At 47.4% G+C, this 21,514-nt stretch overlaps 1 long non-coding RNA gene across 1 annotated transcript in view; it reads left to right on the top strand.

Moving 5' to 3' along the window:
* The first annotated feature begins 8,467 nt into the window (after positions 1-8,467).
* Positions 8,468-21,514, top strand: part of LOC142472290 (uncharacterized) — a 33,975-nt gene continuing 20,928 nt past the window's right edge. Inside the window, exon 1 of the long non-coding RNA XR_012789644.1 lies at positions 8,468-8,555. This is a non-coding gene — a long non-coding RNA (uncharacterized LOC142472290). The remainder of the gene's footprint in view (positions 8,556-21,514) is intronic.

Below are 21,514 nucleotides of genomic sequence, written 5' to 3'. Positions count from 1 at the left end.
CAATGGGAGGCATTGGTAATTTTTCCTTTACTGCCGTTGAACATATATCCCATCACCCAAGAGGCGGCAACAGAGAGAACAGGTTAAATAAAAGAGAAATGTACTGGATATACATGCTTAACTCCCTTCATCCCTTTGGAATGAATTCAGATTGGGAGCTGAAACATTTTCTTTTGGATTAATGTGGAATATTATATATGTGGTTATCTATTGAGTTTATATTTTACATTTATGATTTCTTCATAATCAGGATTTCTCTTTATGTATCCATTAGATGATCAAAATAATAATAACTATCATTAAAATTAAATAATAACAACAGTCATGAATTTTTTTTACATTTTTTTATATATATATATATATATATCATACATTTATATTCTTCTTGGATGTCCATGGAATATTTAATTTTCATTATTATGCTTGTCATCATGTTTCGTTGCTTTTAAATCATATTGTCATTTTTTGTATATACACTGTCTATTGTATTTATATGTCTGTATGTTTCTTACCAGACTAGCAGAGGTTAATATACTACACATTGGAGTTACCACTCACTGTGATGATTGACATCTGCTGAGTCTGATTTTGGAGTGGGCCAATCAGATTTTGTTTGTTCCTATATATATGTGTCTGGTATCTGAAACAAGTATCTTTGATAAAGTCCCTTGCACGGGATAAAACGCGTCAGAGCTTTTTTCATGATGTCCAGCTTTTTGCAATAAAGAACTTTTAATTCACTACGCTTGTGTTTGGTGCTCTAGGAAGTAGTGACCGTTCCTTCCTTTCTACATTCTATGTATTATCTGTAATGTACAGGCTGTGTTATCAGTAATGTACAGGCTGTGTTATCCGGAATGTACAGGATGTGTTATCTGTAATGTACAGGCTGTGTTATCAGTAATGTATAGGCTGTGTTATCTGTAATGTACAGGCTGTGTTATCTGTAATGTACAGGCTGTGTTATCTGTAATGTACAGGCTGTGTTATCTGTAATGTACAGGCTGTGTTATCAGTAATGTATAGGCTGTGTTATCTGTAATGTACAGGCTGTGTTATCTGTAATGTACAGGCTGTGTTATCCGGAATGTACAGACTGTGTTATCCGAAATGTACAGGCTGTGTTATCTGGAATGTACAGGCTGTGATATCCGGAATGTACAGGTAGATGCATCTTTTCCGCAAGGGTAGCCCCCTCCCCCAAGGAGCAAGTAGCATGGCGATTTCAGGTGTAAGGAGACCACTAGCCACTGTGACTACCACAACTTGACTCCCTGAAGCTTGCCCACCAACAATATCCATGTTGCCTCTGCCACCTCCCTCCCTGTGCCTTCCACTACCACTGGTGCCGGAATGACCTCCGGCACCCTGGCTGGGCTAGTAGATCCTGCAACTGCAGGTGAGAGTATATCCCCCTCAGGTGAAGCAATACTGGCTTCATGTCTTTCCAGATTCTCCTCAAGCACCGTTTTTGATCGACCGTCTGTAACAAGTCTAAAGCTCTAACAACTAGAGAGAATCCTGGGATGGTCCCATGACTGGAACTGTCCTGACCTTCTGTCCATTGTTCGCCTGGTGGCACTAACCTAAGTGACAAAGAGAACCTGTGATTTATCAGTTTTTGTGTAATTTGCGTTAGTCATCACTTGTTTTGTGAGCTTGCATGCTATGAATTTATCTCTATGTAAGAAGACCCCGCAGAATTTTAAAACATAGTGCTCAATGATCCCTCCACAGCCACCTGTAAATAAGCCTGCCACGGGAGACAATGCATTTACACCATTTATACCGGGATCATAACACTGCGCAAAACAAGGTAATAAAATAAATTGTCATTTATTCACTTTAAATAGGCTAACCACAATGAAACACAGAATACATGAGAAGAACACACTTATTGGGGGTCTGAGGCTGAAAACTAGACTTTCCTAGATTAATCAGAACATAAAACAACGTCTTTGGTTGACTGGGACTTGTCCTGAAATGTCCTGGAACTCAAATCGGCATGAAGTTCCTGGAGCCACTGCTGTATCCGCTCCGGAGGACTTGAAATAACTTGACCGCGAGTTAGCTCCAAACGTCCTGGAACTATTTTCGGCTTGAAATTCCAGGCTTGACCGCTACATTCATCTCTCATAACTTGGTCACAAAAAGTGGGACTTAAAAAATTTCTCGACCTGAATTTTCTGAAGCCGCCTCGCTGCTATTTCTCTTTATGCATCTTTTGGTACATTCAAATTTGCCGTTGCTGTTCTGGCACTTAGAATCTGCTCTCTGGATTGGCTGAGGGTTTCTTATAGTATTTCAGAGTTCATTCATGAAATACTACAGCCAATCCGAGTGTGGGAAAATTCCTACCAGCCAATCAGAGCGCTGCCAGTCTACTGAAGACGAGCAAGCATGGATTCAGAATCTGACAAGGGGTATGCACCAATTTAGCACCGTTGCCACTTGTCATGCAGAAGCCACCCGCTGAGTTAGGCTCCTTAAAGTCTGGGTTGGGGCAAATGGTGGTCATATTACTTCCATTCACCCCAGGACGTGAGAAACTCCGTTACCCAAATGGCTTTCACACTTGGCAACCTCTGAAGCCTTCATGTCCGGAACCTGAGCAGACTTAATGACACCAAGCTTGGTAGCCAAATGGTTTCTCGGAACCCTGGACCTGGAAGTCCCAGCTCATATACCGTGCACAAGCGTATAAACACTTTAGACACACTGTTTAATAAAATATTTACGTTATACTTTTCTAAATCATGGTTATGGGGAATAGAATAAGAATCCTACACTTTTATTCCTACTAGCCATATTCCCTACACACTATACCAGACTTAAGTCTTTGAAACTCCTTGCAACCTTATGTATTTTTGGAGTAATCCCAGAACCCCTTACCGGGTTCTGGGTGACCTGGTCATTTACTAGGGATCCCCTCTAGGGATCCTCACCGGCTGCTGTATGCGCAAGCAGCAGCTGATGAGAGTGACGCTGGTCCGACATACACGTGAGGCAACCGGTATCCACAAGGGCGGACTTCGTACAATGTACATTGCATGGGGGCTAAATGTGAGGGGTAATTTCTGTGAATATACCCACTAAACTATTTACATGAATACCCTGCACGTAATCCGTTTTCTCTTATGTGCATACCTCTGTTTACGTATTCATCTTGGAGCCGATAGGAGATCCAAACTGATAATCACAGCAATCAAATATCCCATCAACGGAGAAGGGGCGACCCCGGCGGGGCACACTGTTATCTTGTGACAGTGTGAGTGTTCACTTTATAGGGGTCACTATCACATTTATTCTAATACAGTGTTGCACTATGTATTTTTTTATTTTTTCACATTTTTCACATTTTTAATGGTTCCTGAGCTCCTTGCTTTTGTCTACAACTGAACCTTTAAAGAATCCAACAGAGGAGATTTCCGGTGACGCCCTCCGGCATGGCTGCTTGCTGAGAGAGCTCCGGGGACCTTCATTAATAAAAGCAATCGCTGATCACTCTACCCTGAACTTTCCTGGCTCACCTGACCACCAACAGTCAGAGGAACAAGGGAAGCATGCAGGCAAGAGTCAAAAGACCGACAACTCAAGGCGTAGCGAAATACTTTCCCCCTGTACACAAAAGTCCCAAGACGAGGATGCAAGATGGTGCTGGACAACGCGGCCCACCCGTTGAAGCGAACAGGCCCCAGCAGCCAGGGGGAGACGCAATCCCAGAAGACCCGCTCTCCCGCTCCTATATGGAGGAGCTGATGACCAATATGCATGCCAAGCTGCACACCTCGCTGCAGGATGATCTAAAGGCGGTCGTTTCAGAGCTGAAACGAGAAATCTCGGGCCTAGCAGATCGGACGGCCAAGATTGAGCTCAAGCAGGGGGAAGACCGCCAGAGGCTGATGGAGGCAGAGGACGAAATCTTCCAGCTGGGAGAGGAGGTGGCGGGTCTCAAGGAGGAGATGGAAAATCACGAAAACCGTGACAGGAGGCAGAACCTCCGAATCCGGAACATACCAGAGACAATACTCCCGGACCTCCTGAGGCCCTACCTCATCAAATTAATAACTGAAGTTTGCGGGGAAACTAACCAAAGCAATATGGAAATCGATCGGGCGCACAGGGCCCTCGGGCCTAGATCAGCAGATCCCAATAGACGGCGCGATATCATCGTTCGATTCCATAGTTATTCTATGAAAGAGAAAATACTAAATGCCTGCCGAGCACTGGGCACTGTTGTCTTCCAAGACGAGGTCTTACAAGTCTTCAGTGACATCTCAAAATCTACCGTCATCAAAAGAAAAGAAATCAAGAATGGGATCAAATATCGCTGGGGATTTCCATTTAAACTAATAGTCTCCAAAAATGGAAAATTTCTGGCCCTGAGGAGACCGAAGGAGATGCCCGGATTTGCCAGAGCCCTGGACCTCTCCCCCCCGCCCTCGTGGTCGGAGACGGAGCACCCAGCGAGAGGCGCCGAGGAGGAAGATAGATCTATACGCTCCTCGCAGAGAATAGCGGCGCAGACCCAAAACAAGAACAAGTTAGACGCCCGAACCGAATACTGCCGGCCGGCAGATGTTACCCCCAATTGGCCGTTACCACACTCCTTAACCACTCCGCAGCCCAGAACCCCCTTCATGAGAGACACTCGGGAACCTCCAGAGGGACTCCCTGCATCGTCGGGTCTAACCCCCACCATACCGCATGAAGATCAGAACAGACGACCGTCCGCACGAAGATCTTCTTATCACCAGAGCACCAATCCCCAACAGCTGCCGAGATGACGGGACATCTCCCAACTCTCCACACCTTTAAAGAATCCACCAGGAGGGTTCCACGTGGGTTGGAGCGTACAAGGAACCAGCCAACTGTATCACTGATTTTTTACTCACGATCATTTATTCAGTTGGTTTATTCACCTATCATCACTTATTTTATTAATTCTTCACTATATTGTATATATTACATTTTATATGCTCATATGTAGTTTGTTTACAAGAGCACCGGGTGATTTTTGTTTTCCTTTTCATACACAGTGGGCGTAGTGACGCGGTGACTTCACGTCACGTGGTGCTTCTGATTCAGTTACTGCCGATGCCAATGCAGCTTGTTTACCGTGGTTGGCTACACAATAGCTAAGTATCATGTTACCATCTAACAGAGTGTCTTGTTGCTAGCTAACAGTTACAATGTGCATCATATTGCTTTCACTAGAGATAGGTTTTCCCGAGTAATATTTGACAGCGATGTTGGAGCTGTTCTGTTACTTGTTTAACAGCGTTCATATGCTAGTCTAGCTACATAGGGATTTCCCAATTATATGTGTGCAACTCTATCTCTGTGTATATATCTATTATCGTGATGTCAATAGCATATTGCTCCTAAAGGCTATGGTATATCTTGCAATATGATTTATTTCCATATAAATTGTGTATTTTGGCTATGATATGGGCATTGGCATCTAAAAAGTATTCTATTGGATTTTAGACTTTATCATCAATTAGCTGTAGGTACAATTCTCAATTGATATATGTGTATATATACCCTACAGTTTTGAAGTAATATCTACCATTGTTATTAGTCAAGGTAACCACAATCAGTAAAGTTAGCACCACGTGTCAATTTTAATTTCATTTTACTTTTCACCTAGGTTTTTTCACTTTATATAATCATTAAAAATTAAAACATTATTAGTGTGGTGTGCACCACAAATGTACCTTCTGTGGATTTTTTTATTTTTTATTTTATAAAATATTTTACCAGGAAGTAATACATTGAGAGTTACCTCTCGTTTTCAAGTATGTCCTGGGCACAGAGTAAAACAAATAATACATGGTTACAAGTACAGTTACATAAATAAACAGGGTATACATTATATACAAGACATTGCATGCACAGTTAAAGAAAATGTATATTATGAGCGTATGAAACAGTTACAGACCAGATTAAAGTGTGAGACAGCCTTAGATTTGAAAGAACTTAAGCTGGTGGTGGAAATGAGAGTCTCTGGTAGGTTGTTCCAGTTTTGGGGTGCACGGTAAGAGAAGGAGGAACGTCCGGATACTTTGTTGAGTCTTGGGACCATGAACAGTCTTTTGGAGTCTGATCTCAGGTGATAGGTGCTGCATGTGGTAGGGGTGAGGAGCTTGTTCAGGTAGCTGGGTAGCTTGCCCAGAAAGTATTTGAGGGTGAGACAGGAAAGGTGAACTTTGCGCCTAGACTCTAGTGATGACCAATCTAGTTCTTTGAGCATTTCGCAGTGATGTGTGTTGTAGTTGCATTGGAGAACAAAACGACAAATTGAATTGTAGAGGGTGTCAAGTTTGCTAAGGTGGGTTTGAGGAGCCGAGCCATATACTATGTCGCCATAGTCAATAATTGGCATTAGCATCTGCTGTGCAATACGCTTTCTGACCAGGAGACTTAGGGAGGATTTGTTCCTGTAAAGTACCCCTAGTTTGGCATAGGTCTTGGTTGTCAGGGTATCAATGTGCATCCCGAATGTTAAGTGGGAGTCAAACCATAAGCCCAGGTATTTAAAACTAGTGACAGGTGTTAGGGTTGTGTTAGCGTTGGTTCTAATCAGGAGCTCAGTCACTGGAAGCTTTACAAATATAGTCTTGGTCCCAAATACCATTGTTACAGTCTTGTCAGTGTTTAAAAACAGTTTGTTTTGGGAAATCCAGTTTTCGAGTCTCAAAAAGTCAGACTGAAGTATGTGTTGAAGGTCAGAGAGGCTATGGCTGTATGCATATAGGATTGTGTCATCTGCATACATGTGTATTGAGGCTTCCTTACAAGCTGTGGGAATATCATTAATGAACACTGAGAAGAGTAGGGGCCCCAGAACAGAGCCTTGCGGGACACCACAGGTGATATCCAGGGGGTTGGAGTTAGAGCCTGAGATGGACACATGTTGGGATCTTCCTGATAGGTAGGACTGAAACCAGTTTAAAGCATGTTTCCCTATTCCAGAGCTCTGGAGTTTGTTAAGCAGGATAACATGATCAACTGTGTCAAAAGCCTTTGCAAAATCTAGGAATACTGCGCCAGTGAGTTGTCCCCGTTCCATTCCACACTGGATTTCATTGCAAACTTTTAGCAGGGTAGTTACGGTGGAGTGTTTGGGACGAAACCCAGACTGGAATTGGCTAGGGAAATGTGTCTTGGTGTAGAAATCGCTTAATTGGGAGTGGACACATTTTTCCATAACTTTGGATAGAATTGGGAGAAGTGAGATTGGCCTGTAGATTGAGACAGTGTTTTTGTCCCCACTTTTGAAGATTGGGACAACTCTGGCAGTTTTCCAGGTCTTAGGGATATGGCCTGCAGACAGTATAGAGTTGACTATGGACGCAATTGGTTTGGCAATGGCTGGGGCACCAAGTCGTAGGAACCTAGATTGTAGTAAGTCGGGTCCACATTGGCTGCTTAGTTTTAGTTTGAGGAGCGCTTGTATAATCTCCTCTTCAGATACTGGGCTAAATTGAAAATTGTGGGCAGTGTTGGGAGGGGGTGGGACTGTAGGGATACTACCAGGATGAGATTCAGGTTTGGGGTTTGTGCTGCGTTTCGCTAATAAGTTAGTGGCACACCCCACAAAGTAATCATTGAATGCATTTGCAATGTCAGTGGGGTTTGTCAGAGTAATATCCCCCTTAGTGATATTACTTGGTTGTTGATGGTTAGGAGGCTGTAATATATCGTTGATAACCTTCCAGAAGTTAGCTGGGTTTGATGTATTTTGATGTATTGGATGGTTTTGTGATTTATTCACAAGTTTCATTCAATTGTTTTTCTGTTCATATTAAGGACCACGCCTCTACCCTCCATGCAGAAGAGGCGTGGGACATTGGTTCTTGGTTCCGTTGTATTTTTACATCAATGACCAGCACTCTTGCTTATGGTGCGACTCTCCTGATTGGAGGACTTGTACTTTGTATGGCTATACTGCTACTGATTAAATGTTGTATGAAATGTTTTGTACGGATGTCAACAAAAACCCTCAACTCTGCGAATCTTCTCACTCTGCCACCACGCCATGGCTCTGAGGACACTCCCTTCTACCATGATTTCAACGAACCTCCACTGGACAAGGACATTTAGAAAATATAGGCTGATATATTAACAGACCAAGGACAAATACTTTCTAATCCCTAGGGATAAAGAATGAGGAAGGGGGCCCCTGAAAAATGTGTGTGACTGTCCCTTTAAGAATGAGTACACAAATCTCCTGTTTTGTAGCTTCTTGCTTCATTTTTTTTTCCTTGAACGTTACTTCCATTTTTGCACCCGGACTTGGCATCAAAAGTGTTGTTCACAGTATTGTTCTTCAGATGACCTTCACTTACCTCCTATCAGACACTAGCGTGCGTCATACTGTAGATGTACCACTCTATCCAATCCAATGTTATCAAATGTATGCCACGCCCATGTAAGAGACACAATATATTGTTTTGCCATTCCTTTGTTAAGTCAAGTGTGTACATACTCCCTGAGAAGAGCTCACATCTTACTATAGTAACTCCAGCTGAAGAATTACTCCGGTGTCTGTGAGTATAGATTTTCCTAAAATATTTTTGAACACCCTGTGTCTCACTCTTACTCCTTCTTTTCCTCCCTCACTCCCTTGCCCCTTCTCTTATACTTCCCCCTCTCCTCTCACTCCCCCCCTCTTACAATTTCCTCACTCATTCCCTCACACAACACCCCCATAAAATACATAACAAACCCCCCCCCCCATTTCAAAAAACCTTCCCACCCCCTCCAATTACATAAAAAAAATCCCCATTCCCAAAAAAATATACAAACCCACTAGCCCCCCAATATATACAAACCCCCCACCCCCCAAATACATACCAAACCCCAAATACATACCAAACCCTACAAATACACATACAGTACCAAACCACCCACCCCATTCAAATACTACCAACCTCCCACCCCCCAACATAAATACCTAACCTGCACCCACCAAATACATATAAAAAAAAAACAAATACATATAAACCCCTTTCCCATCCCCCAAATACATATAAAAAAAACACCCCCGAAATACATTTTAAAAAAAATAAAAACCCATAAACATATACAGGTATATGTATTTGGGGGTGTTTATATGTATATATGTATTTATTAGATAAGTTATGGTGGGTTAAAAGGTGACGAAAAACCCTCCACCGTACAGCATATAGCAAATAAAAATATCACTTGTGTACACAATGTCTTAGACAGGTCTGCAACCCTGCTTTTCGCCATTATCACCTAGCTTACAGTGCTTCAACTGCGGTAAGGGATTCTGGGAAATGTCATGCAAATGAGCACACAGTGTCACCTTATGCCTCAAATTAATTTTTACTTGGAATCCTTATAAGGTAATGCTCGTTGCCTTACACAAATTTCAGCACAGAATGGGTTACGATGAATAGCCAGTAAACCTAATCACAGAAAGATGTTTCAACGTTGTGGGTCTCATCAGTGTGAGGCCGGTTGTATTGGCTTCGAAATATTAAGGCTGGGTAGCGAGCAATGCTCTGCCTGACCTCCTATGGGAAACTAGGAAGGGGGGCACAGTGGAGAAGGTTGAGATAGGGTCCGAGCTCAGTGAGCGGCAGAGGGTACAGGTGAGGGCTATGCTAGAGCAGCCGGGCAGAACACATATCACAGATCAACCAGTGCTCACATGTGAGCATAGACCTCTATATAAGCATGCCTATCAGGTATCAGCAGTATAAAAATGGAGGAAGAGGAGATGCTGGCCCTAGAGGTAATTGTACCATCCCAGAGCCCTTGGGCTTGTCCGGAATTCCCAGTACCTAAGCAGGACAGGACCACCCGGTTCTGTGTGGACTACCGACAGCTCAACGCAGGGACGGTGTCAGATGCTTATCCCATGCCCGCATGGATGAGCTGTTAGATGAGCTCGCGGGGGCAAAGTAGCTGATCATTATGGTTTTGAGCAAAGGGTATTAGCAGATCCCGCTGACCCAGGAGGCTGGGGAGAAGTCAGCCTTCATTACTCCAAGTGGCCTCTATGAATTTTAATGATGCCATTTGGGATGAAGAATGCTCCGGCTACCTTCCAACGCCTGGTCAATAGGTTATTGGAAGGGATGCAGGGTTTCGTAAGGGCATACCTGGATGATATAGCGGTGTTTAGCGGGATGTTGGACAGTCACCTAGTTCATGTAGCAGCGGTGCTGAACAGAATTAGGGAGGCAGGGCTCACATTGAAACCCACCAAGTGTTTAGGGGGTATGCAGAGGTACTCTACATAGGGCACAGGGTGGGCGGAGGGCATCTCAAGCCTGAACCAGCTAAGGTTGAGGCTGTAGTGCAGTTGAGAGTCCCCAAGACTAACAAGCAGGTTACGGCTTTTTTAGGCACCGCTGGCTGTTATAGGAGGTTTCTCCCACAGTACATCGCCGTGGTCAAACCCTTTACAGATCTGACACGGAAGCGACTCCCAGTTCTGGTAGCCTGGTCTCCTGCCTGTGAAACAGCGTTTCAGGCACTCAAGGCAGCCCTAGCCAGCACACCCATCCCAGCCCCTTACTATTCCAAAAGATTTTTGGTGCAGATCGATGCCTCCGATTACGGTATCGGTGCTCTACTCAGTAAAGTTGGGGAGGAGGGGGGAGAGCATCCTGGGGTGTACCTGAGCAGAAAGTTACTGCCCAGGGAGGTGGCTCACGCCACCTTTGAGAAAGAATGTTTGGCCATTGTGTGGGCTTTGAGGAAGCTGCAGCCCTGTTTCTATGGCCGGCATTCACGATGATCACTGATCACAATCCCTCAAGTTGGTTGCAAAGGGTGTCTGGGGCAAATGGCAAGCTCCTTCGCTGGAGTCTTGACCTGCAAGAATTTGACTTTACCATCCAGCACAAGAAAGGCAGTGAGCAAAGCAATGCCGATGGACTTTCCCACCAGGACAGTCCCCACGAACTAATATCCTCAAGACACAGGCCAGTTAAACCGCCGGACAAGGCGACAGTAACACAGCATGCAATTTGAGTAGGGGAGGTGTGACGGTGGAAGGGTTAACCAGGCTTTATAATAAAGGTCAAGCCCACTTGGTTAACCCTGACCCATGTGTTAGAGTCTTAGAATGTCAGCTCTGGGACCAAGATGTCGAAAATGTATTACTGCAACTGTGTACTAATTTTGCAACAATAGAGAATTATGTGAGTTTTGCCTTTACTGGGATGCTGGGATCAAGGTAATTGGGTACGAAGGGGTTAAAAGATATCTGCAGGGATACACAAAGTCCTTAGTATAGCAGGGGCTCCCCAGCATAGCAGAGGTACCCACATACATGCTCAGGTATCCTGAACCTAGTTTAGGCGTTCAGGGTCTGGTCCACGTAGGTTATAATCTGAGCAGGTTTTAGTGTCTAAAAGTTTTAAAAGTATTTTTCTCATGTGTGCCAGGAATGAGGCTAGTGAATGTGTACCCTCATTCCATCCCTGACACCAGGATAGGGACTCATAACTGTTAGCACACAGAAAACAGGACATCATATATATTATTAAATGGTTATAGTTTAATGTGTATATATATATATATATTGATAACCTGTATATGAACTGAGGGCTTTGTAAGTCGTGGATTCCCGGAAAACACAGCTGGTGACCAAGCGTGGTGCCTCTGTGTCTGTCTCTGGAGTCTACCTCTGGAGTCTTTACTTGAAAGGCTCAGGGATGCCAATGTGTTAGAACAGGAGGGGCACTGCAGTTATGCTTGAGTACGCACGTCCTGGCCTAACACAAGGCTGTCCGATGACCATTTGCCAAAATCCAGACTCTGTGGAGCCTGAGCAGAGGGTAGGCTCAGTATGCAAAGAGGTAGAGGGGCAAGGTTAGCCCGTGCCCCCTTGCTACCTGAGAAAAGGTGCCGCCCTGCCTTACAATACTGGCAAATTGATGATTGGCTGGCAGCAGAATTTCCCACGCTCTGATAGGCTGTTCAGGTTAGTGAATGAAAGCCTGAAAGCTTAAGTGTTTGTCCCTGCATGCTACTGCAGCGCCCGCTGTGGCAGATGCTGCAGGGACGAGAGCCCCCCCCTCAATGGCGCCGGGCCCGCTGCGAGGGGGAGCCGCAGTGCTGTGGCGAGAGTTTCTCCGGCTCTCAATAGAATTAAGAGCAGGACTCGCGACGGAGCGCTAGGCAACGCCGCCGGCGGTTCAGCCAATAAGGGCGAACCTGCCGGGTGAAGTCATGGCTGCGCCCCCGTCACTCCCCCGCCACCCCCCCACAGTCTCTCTTCCTGCCGCTCACTGCAGACCGGGGAATCGGCTCCACGCACCGCCAGCCTCGCGGGCGCGCGTGCAGTGGAGGCACTGGGACCTTAGCCTTAGAGAACATGCAGCCAATCAGGAGCGCAGATTCCAAGCGCAAAATAAACAGCAGCAAATTCAAAGATGCTCAGAACTGAATAGACACGAGCCGGCTTCGAGGATATTAAAAGCAGAAAAGTTTCTATGTCCTGCTTTTTAGAACGTAGTGGTCGCAGCAGGCATTGCATGCCAAAAACAGTTCGAGGACTTTTGCGAGTAACAACAGGTCATTGGAAAGGTCATCTTAAGGAATTTCGTTCCGGAAACGGATTTATTCGTTAGCCCCATCCCCAGTAAGTGTGTTCATCTTGAATTGTGTAACTTTATGTGTCTGTCGTTTACGAGAAATAAATTACCATTTATTTTACCATCTTGTTTTGCTCAATCAAATGATCACGGTTATAAAAATGTGTTGTAGAATCTGGTCTCCCGTGACACCGAGCTCTTCAGGTGAGCCATTGGTGCGGCTCTGGTAGGAAGCGTCTTGCACTGGATACACCTTGAGCACTGCTGACAGTTTCGTTCCACCGACTCGCGCATCCCTGGCGAGAAGAAACGGTCTCTGACCAGTCCAAAGGTCTTCTCCATTCCGAGACATCCCTGTTCGTCGTGCAACAAGCTCAGTACCATACAGTATGTTGTAGGTTCCTGGGCAGAACCATTTGCCCTCTATCCGGGTAGTTGTGGTATTGTACCACCCGATAGACGAGACCATTATCAATTTCGAACTTGTCCGCTTCTCGCATGAGTATAGCGACCATGTTGCTGAGGTACGCTTCAGAATTTCAGGCTTGTTCTTCTGAACGGCCTGGCGGATAATGCCAGCTACTGGGTCCCGTATCTGGTATTGTACCATGTCCTTCCATCTAATGATCTTGTCGTGAGTGATATTCTTCCCTTCAGGGTCACAGTAAGCGGTGGGGATGTCTTTGGAGTGGCATCCTAAGGAATCCTCAACCCTCAATTGAGAAGGCTACTCTTCTATGAAAGCTGCCATGGTACACATAGCTCGCATCCCTGTTCCTGGGATCTCCTCCCGGAGGTCATCATCTGGAGTGGTGCTCAGTCCTGGTCTTCGGAAACGGGCATCCGCCCGGTTTATATTTCAGGGTGAATTTATAGTTTGAAAGAGCCGCCAGCCATCGGTGGTCAGTGGCATCCAACATGGCGGATGTGAATATTTATAAGTTGGCGGATTGTTATCCGCACTCACTTCAAAAGTGACGCCATAGAATTAATCATGGTGTTTGTCAACAATTGCCCATTTGAGAGCGAGAAACTCCAGCTTGTGTACCGTATAATTTTGTTTGCTGTGAGTCAAACTGCGGCTGACATAGGCTACTGGTCAGAGGCTAGCCATATATTTTTGTTGCAGAACTGCACCTAGGCCATTGAGACTTGCGTCTACATGGAGAACGTGCGGCTGTTCTGGGTCGGCATAAGCGAGAACAGGTGCCTCTGTTAAGCTCTTCTTCAGGCCTAAGAAGGCATGCTCGCAGTCGGTCATCCATTTATCATCGAACGGCTGTCTAGCACAGGTGGCTTTTTGCCTTGTGTCCTCGGGGTATATTTTGAGGAGATTGTTGAGACACTTGGCCTTACTGTAATACCCCTCCACAAAGCGGCGATAGTAGCCACAGAAGCCAAGGAAAGAGCGTAGCTCCATGACGTTCTCAGGTCGTGGCCAATTCACCACAGTGACAGTTTCAGGCCTTCTCGCTCCATACGGTCCAGCACTTTAAACAGCCATTCTTCATGTTCCCCCAAGTTTTTACTAAAGTCAATAATCTCGTCCAGGTATGAGGAATCGCCATCCTTGCAGTCATGGACCGTCTCCTCACCTCACTGGTCCTTCAATAACAGACACTCAAGATGCGCATTCCTCTGGTCCTGTGACGCGCGCACGCGCGAACCCTGCACAGTCTGTTCCGGCATCTCGGACCCTGGCCCCGCCCCTCCCACTGTCAAACGACGTGGACGTTTGGCAAGCCTCCCTGCTGACGCGCGAGTCTGGCCCCACCGCCTGACCTCCGTGACGCTCGTGGGTCGGCGCGCGACTGGACCCAGGAATCAGCGTGAGAGTGACGCGTGCTCTGGAACCCGCCCCCTGGCCTCTGTGAGGCGCGCGGGATGGCGCGCGAGCAGTTCCACTCTCAACCCTGATTAGGCAGCATCATAGGGCACACCTGTGTGCACCAGAAGCCAATCGATTCTCACTTCCTGGTTCCGCCCTAGCAGGCTATCGGAGGGTTCTCCTATTTATACCCTTCACTTGCAGCTTATCTTTGCTGAGCATAGTCATTGTGACTCCGTGCCTTGCCACATCCTTGTTCCTGAGACCTTGCCTTGCCTTGCCTTACCTGCCTGTTAACCTCTTGTTGCCTGAATCCTGCTAGTGCCTTGGACTCTGCTTCTCTCCACTCCTGATCCGGCTTGTATGACCATTCTCCTGGCTCCAGTCCTGACCTTGTTTAAGTACTCCAACGATCCGATATTCTCCTATCCTGGACCTGGCTACGTACCCGATGATCCGCAACTCTCCACTCCTGAACCTGGCAAGTACCTTAACCATTCTACTATCTGTAATCCTGACCTGGTTTGAATGACTACTCTACATCCTAGGCACGCCCATGTGTCTGTGTGTCAGCGTTACTCAATTCCCTGCCTCAGCACCGTTGTTGCGCTTCGTTTGTGGTGAGCTACACGTTACATCAGTAAGACCAAGCACTCACAAGGATTCATGTCTCCAATGGTTTTCTCCATTAGGCGCTGAAAGGTTGCGGGAGCATCACAGATGCCTTGGGGCATGCGTGTAAATTGATAGAAGCCGAGGGGACAGACGAAGGCAGTCTCCTGGTCTTCTGCACTCATCGGTACCTGGTAGTTCCCAGATCTCAAGTCTAGAACAATTAACCACTGGCTCCCATTTAGGGCATTGAGAATCTCCTCCATGCGGGGAAGAGTGTACTGTTCGGGCACTGTGCGGTTGTTCAGTGTCCGGTAATCGACACAATCTTACCTACCCATTCTTCTTTCTTACCACCACGATGGGCGAGGCTTAGGGACTCGGTCACAATCCCTGCTGTCTCCATCTCTTGTAAGATGTCCCTTACATCATCCACATTCTGAGGGCCGATGCAACGAGAAAATTCTCGGAAGGGTGTAGTGTCAATCAGCCTTATTGTGTGTTGGGTGTTTCGGCTGCAGCCCACAACCATCTCACTTGTGGAAAATATGGACCGGCGTTCTTCCAACTTTGCCGTGAGTCGGTCTTTCCACTAGGCCGGCAGTATTGCGTCTCCGAAGTTTAATGTCAGCCCGGCTTGCTGTTCGGACGCCGCAGCAGCATTCACCTGAGGCCTCTCCTCCATGTGAGTGACGGGGTATATTCGTCCCAATTTTTGGCCCTGATCAAAGGCCATGGGATAGGGCAAAATATTTTGCACAAACACTTTGATTCTTCCAGGAATCTTGGAGGTCCATTCCCGTACTTCAGGTACCAGCTTGTAGCCTCGCTGGGCAACTTCCTCGGGCGTACTCTCCAGGAAAAAGAGATGATCAGCCTCGTCTCGGTCAGGGTAGCAGTACAGCGCGGCCATGCGCTTCACTCCCCCTGGTGGGATCTCTGTTTACCCCATCTGTAGGTTGAAGAGATTTCCATGTCTGTCTTGTGTGGATATATTACAACACTCTTCCACAAGGATGGGGTGGATGGTCAGACTATCCAAAGGCCCTGATTACAGCCTGATACATTACTATGTCGGCGTTGGTTCCCAGTATGATTGGGGAACTGGGATGCTATAGGGGCTCGGGGCATCCCAGTGCCTCCACATCCATAGGGTGTGATTTGCCAGTGTTCAATTGAAGTATCTCCAGCCGAACCTTCACTACTCCATCGATGGAGTAATCCTCATTGCTGAGTCCCCTCAGTTTCATGTGCTTCGCCGACTGCAAGGGTCGGTGTTGGAGATGTTGGTTATAGAACTCTCGGTACACAATGGTCACTTGTTACCCGGTGTCCAGCAACGCCGATGAATAGACACCATCCATGATGACGAGTATGATAGCGGCGGGTGCTACCCGACTGTAAGCATCCAATGGTGAGGTTCCATCGTTGGAGCTTGGCTCGGGAGTGGTTTCGGCCGGGGAGGGTTGGTGTTTCGGCCGTCTGAACCCCACAGATCATTATGTTAGGGTGGAAATTCTTAGTTTTTTTTTTTCTTTCTAAGGGCATTCCTTGGAGAAGTGGCCCTTCCAACCACAGCTGTAGCAGATGAAGCCACTGGTGTCAGTGCGGGCCTTGTATGTAGGGGATATTCTCCCTAATGATTTGGACTTGGCAGAAGGTGGCTTGGCTTGAGATTCCTCCTCCATACTATATGGTTCCTTGGCCTTCACAGCATATGGTCCCTTTGGTTCACCCTTGAGGGGTTCTGTCTTCTTTGGGGAAGTAAGCATATACGTGTATATGATTCAAGCCCCTTTACTAACCCCAAGAGTTCCTCAAAGGTAGGGGCAGGTCCTTGTAGTAGAGAGCACCTGCTCATGATCACTATGTGATGGGTGGGGATTGCTCCTCTAAGGAATTGTTTGTGCCGGTACTCATCCACCATTGAGGCAGGGAGGATGTTGTAGGTTCGTAGCTTCCAGAGAACCAGCTAGATCCGTTGAATAAAGATGGACAGGTTTTCTCCGTCCTTTTGTCTGAGGCCGTAATATCGGGACCACAGTTCGCTCTCATCTTCATCCTTTCCGTAGATACGCACTAGCAGATCCACGATCCGGTGAGCCGAGAGGTCGGCGTTTTGATCTCGTTGCATACTGATCATCGTGCATACTGGAGGTCAGAGGCTCTCCATTATCCTCTGTCGTTTCACTGCTTTGGAGCATGGCCATTCGTCAAGCACCTTGAGGGTGTGTTCCCTCCAGGAATTGATCTCCCTCTTCTTCTTCTCTTCTCCCACGGGGGTAGGTGTCGTCCCAGAGAAAGCTTTTAGTTTCCTGTAATTTTGCGCTTGGGAAGACATAGTAAGGGCTTCCACTAGCTGTGGTTGAGTCAGACTCAGTATGGAGCCGCCACTTGTTAAGCGACTATCGGTTCCAGGCCCTGGGCTACTGACCGGTGTAGATCTGTCGGTTAGGGGAAGGTGACTTTGGGAGACTCCCGGCCCAGATGTGGCTCCGTGCAGGGTATTTGAAGTGAACGTACCCGGGATAGGGTACGTCAGGTCTGGCTGGAGTACTGGTTGCCAAATTTATGGTCCTCCATACCCCGAGATTGTAAGGTGAAGGGGGAACCTGTATTGGCGGAGAAACCCTTGTGGAGGGTTCAGGTGGGGAGGTATCATGAGGGGAGGCCATCCCAGGTTATATAAGAGAACACCCTTGTGGTAAAGTCTCTGGCAGGTATATAACCTGAGGGGCATCTTTGGGGCACATCTCCGCAACACTTCACTCCCCTGACAAGCAGGGTCGTACTTTCTGCTGATGATCCTGACATTGCCCACGCCAGGGGATCTTTTTACTTGACTTCGGGCAGCGAACATTGAGGTGAGGGCGGGGCGGGGACCCCTCCCACTGCGACCACGTGTCCCGGAGGTTCTTGGAGCTCTAAGGCCCAGTCAAGGATTCTTTGTTGCAAGGGCATAAACATGGTGAGTCTGATTGGTTCACTAATTTAGAACTGCTGACTAGGCTCCCAGGGCTGAGATCTCAGCAGCGCCTCCAATTGTAGCACTTCCCAAACCCCCTGGAAGATGTGTGACTATGGTATGTATGTGTAGTGTGCAAGATCTGTGGCTCATAGGAGTCCAGAGCCTTCGGTACTGGGAGCCTGCGGTGTACCTGGTTCAATGCTTGTTAGCGCCTCCATCTGTACAGGATTTTATTATGTAGAATAACCCCATTACCGGACCCACGTGCAATAAACCACACACTTAGTGAAAAGATAATATCTTTACTGCATGAACTTCTATGAACTATATACATACACCACCACAACCTGGCCAAGCACGGCTTAACCCACCAACCCTCTGTCCCCCTACCTGAAACACAGTCCCCAAAGTACTGAGGGGGCCCTTGGGCACCAAACCCCCCTGGCATCCACAACGTAATACCCCACCCAATGTGTGGTACAGTGCTGCCCACTAAAGTGTTTGTTGGTGCACTTGCAGAGATAGGTACCTGCCGGGTGATCCCACACCCGGGCGTGCTGTGGAAGATAGGATCCATGGATGTCCTCTGCGAAGCCTCCACCTCTAATTTGGGTGGGTCCCACGTGGATAGTACTACCTTAAGAGTCTCTGTGGTCACAGGTGTTTGGTCCCAGACCACCTGAGGACAGGATATAGCCACGTCCTGCCTTGATCCCTTTGCTATGGTTCTACAGGGCAGTGTCCCTACCTATGGGCCGGTCCCTGCAGCAACCACAAGCTCAGGGGAGTCGGGGCCTAGCTGGGGCCTAACAGGGGGTCTCTGGCCTAGTGCAGGTGCCACAGACACCTGCACATACCTCCTACTCTGACCTTGTCCCAGCTCCAACTGGTGTGGTCCTCGCGTGCCAAATGTATCTATATCCCCCTTGCAAGGGAAGCTGCAGCCCTATTGGTTATTCAGGTGCACCTGACTACATGCCCCTATGCATGCTGGAGGCTGCAGTCCCGGAGGAGCATTCTCTGGCTTATGACCACCCTGCAGCTCCATCTGCGCTTGGCGACTGTGCGCAGAAGATGGCGGCGCCCTGCTACGGGAGCCGCTGGCGACTCAGTCGCCCTGCCTATAAACCCCGACAGCCTGGCTCAGCTTCCACACACTGGCACTAGTCGGATGCTCCAGCGCTCCACTCGCCGGCATCTGAGGTAAGTGACCCTGGGATATATATATATATATACAGCGAAACCCCCTTATAACGCTGTGCTTGGGGTCCAAAGAATCACATCGCGCTATAAGCGGATCGCGATAGAAATAATGTACAATTGAATGCATTGTGCAATAAAGTATTTAAGACGCCAATAATCGTGTTGCAAAGTTTTCATAAATACAAAAACTGGGAGCCGAGCTCGCATCGCGCTATAAGCGGATTCGCGTTGTAACGGATCGCCTTATAACGGGGTTGAGCTGTATAAATATATGTATACTCACACACACACATACATACATACACACATACATACATACATACATACATACATACACACATACATACATACATACATACATACACACATACACACATACACACTGTGACAGAAACCAGGGGATGGTAATAAATTCCGTATATAGGGCTCCCAGGATACTAAACAGTTTCTATCCTGTTTGGCCTGGGAGTGCAGCCTTATAATACATACACTCCATCCCACAGTTTGGCAAGCGCTGGAACTGAGGGATGAGAGATCCAGACCAGAGTTTGTCTGCTGCCTGATTTCTGTCACCTGTCATGCTAATTAGGAATCAGGTATGTAAGACTGTTTTCCTGTTTGCTCTGGTCTCTCCACAAGAGCCAGGAGGCTGGAAGGCTGCTGAACTACAGAGGGGAGAAGCCTCTTCCCCAAACAGGTTCAATCTTTCTGTTCATTTGTATAAGACTGCAAAAGTACCTTGTTTTGTTGTTGGGAGTGGAAAAGCCACTTCCAACCCTGAGTCAGGGATATCTAAGTTAAGTTATCGCTCAGATGAGCAGCTTTTGTTTTGATCTGTTTTCTGTTGTATGCACTGTGGCAGTCTCAGTGCCTGGGACTGAATAAACCAGGCATAGCCTGTTTAAAGGAACAGTACGTGACGCCTCATCATTTAACCTACCCTAAAAGACCGTGTTCTAAACAGTCCCGGACAAACGACGGAGCCCCGGAGTAAGTCGTTTGTCACATATGGTGGAGAATGCGGGCAGAACACTAAAAGGTCTGCGGGTTAAAGAACTTTGAAAGAAAAAAAAAAAAAAAGTTTTTTCATCCTCTGCAAACAAGATGGAAGACGTGGTGGGTGCGCTGGTACGCAATGTCGCTGCCCAGAAAGACGCGAATGAAACCCAGCAACAGCTGTTAATAGCCCAGCAAGAAACTAATGCAAACCAGCAGCAGACGAATGCAGCCCAGCAGCAGCTGCTAATAGCCCAGCAAGAGATTAATGCAAACCAGCAACAGGCGAATGCAAACCAGCAACAGGCGAATGCAAACCAGCAACAGACGAATGAAGCCCTGCAAAACGCGAATGCAAACCAGCAAGAGACAAACCGCTTGCTGAGAGAGGAGCAACAGCGGTTCGCTCAGGGCTTACAGCAGGAACTCGAGATCCTGAGGGGGACTATCAGTAACCTTCCACTGGCAGTGGCTGCCCAAGTTCCGAAAATGACCAGGGCAAGCCACTACCTTCAGAAGATGGGACCCTCGGATGATGTGGAAGCCTATCTTCTCACTTTTGAATGCACGGCACAGAGAGAGGGATGGCCAGAAGCTGAGTGGGCTGGTCTAATCGCACCCTTCCTAAGCGGCGAACCCCAGAAGGCTTACTTTGATCTAGAGCCAGCCGAAGCTAACGTCTATGCAAAATTGAAGTTCGAGATCCTCGCCCGCCTCGGCGTAACCACGGCTGTTCGCGCCCAAAGGTTTCACGCATGGTCCTTCACGATGGATAAGGCCACCCGAAGCCAGATGTATGACCTCATCCACCTCGCCCGGAAGTGGCTACAACCCGAGATCAACTCAGCCAGCCACATCGTGGAACGGTTGGTCATGGACCAGTTCTTGAGGAAACTTCCCTCTGCCTTACGCCGTTGGGTCAGTCGGAGTGACCCCCACAATGCGGATGAGCTTGTGGCCCTCGTAGAAAGGTACAATGCAGCAGAAGAGCAGCCGCAACCCACAGTCGTGGAGCAACCCCACTACCCGAGGTTCCAGGACTCTTCCAGAGACGGTAAAAGGGTACCGGGGTTAAGGGGCGCTGAAGAGCGGCGACCACCTTCACGCAGCACCAGCAACAGTGGTTCGCACACTAAGGGCAATAGCCAACATGGGGAGCCGGGAAAAGGCTCTAAGTGGGACACAGACTATGTACCTAAATGTGTAAATTGTCATGAGAGGGGCCACACAGCAAAAATCTGCCCACTAAATGATGAGCCCATGCAATGCAACAGCGTGGAACCTTATTCGCTGTTGTCCCAATGTATGGGCCCTAGCCCAGAG

This window comes from Ascaphus truei, chromosome 1 (assembly GCF_040206685.1).
Source record: "Ascaphus truei isolate aAscTru1 chromosome 1, aAscTru1.hap1, whole genome shotgun sequence".
NCBI lineage: Eukaryota > Metazoa > Chordata > Amphibia > Anura > Ascaphidae > Ascaphus > Ascaphus truei.
This window is presented reverse-complemented; position numbering and strand designations above follow the sequence as displayed.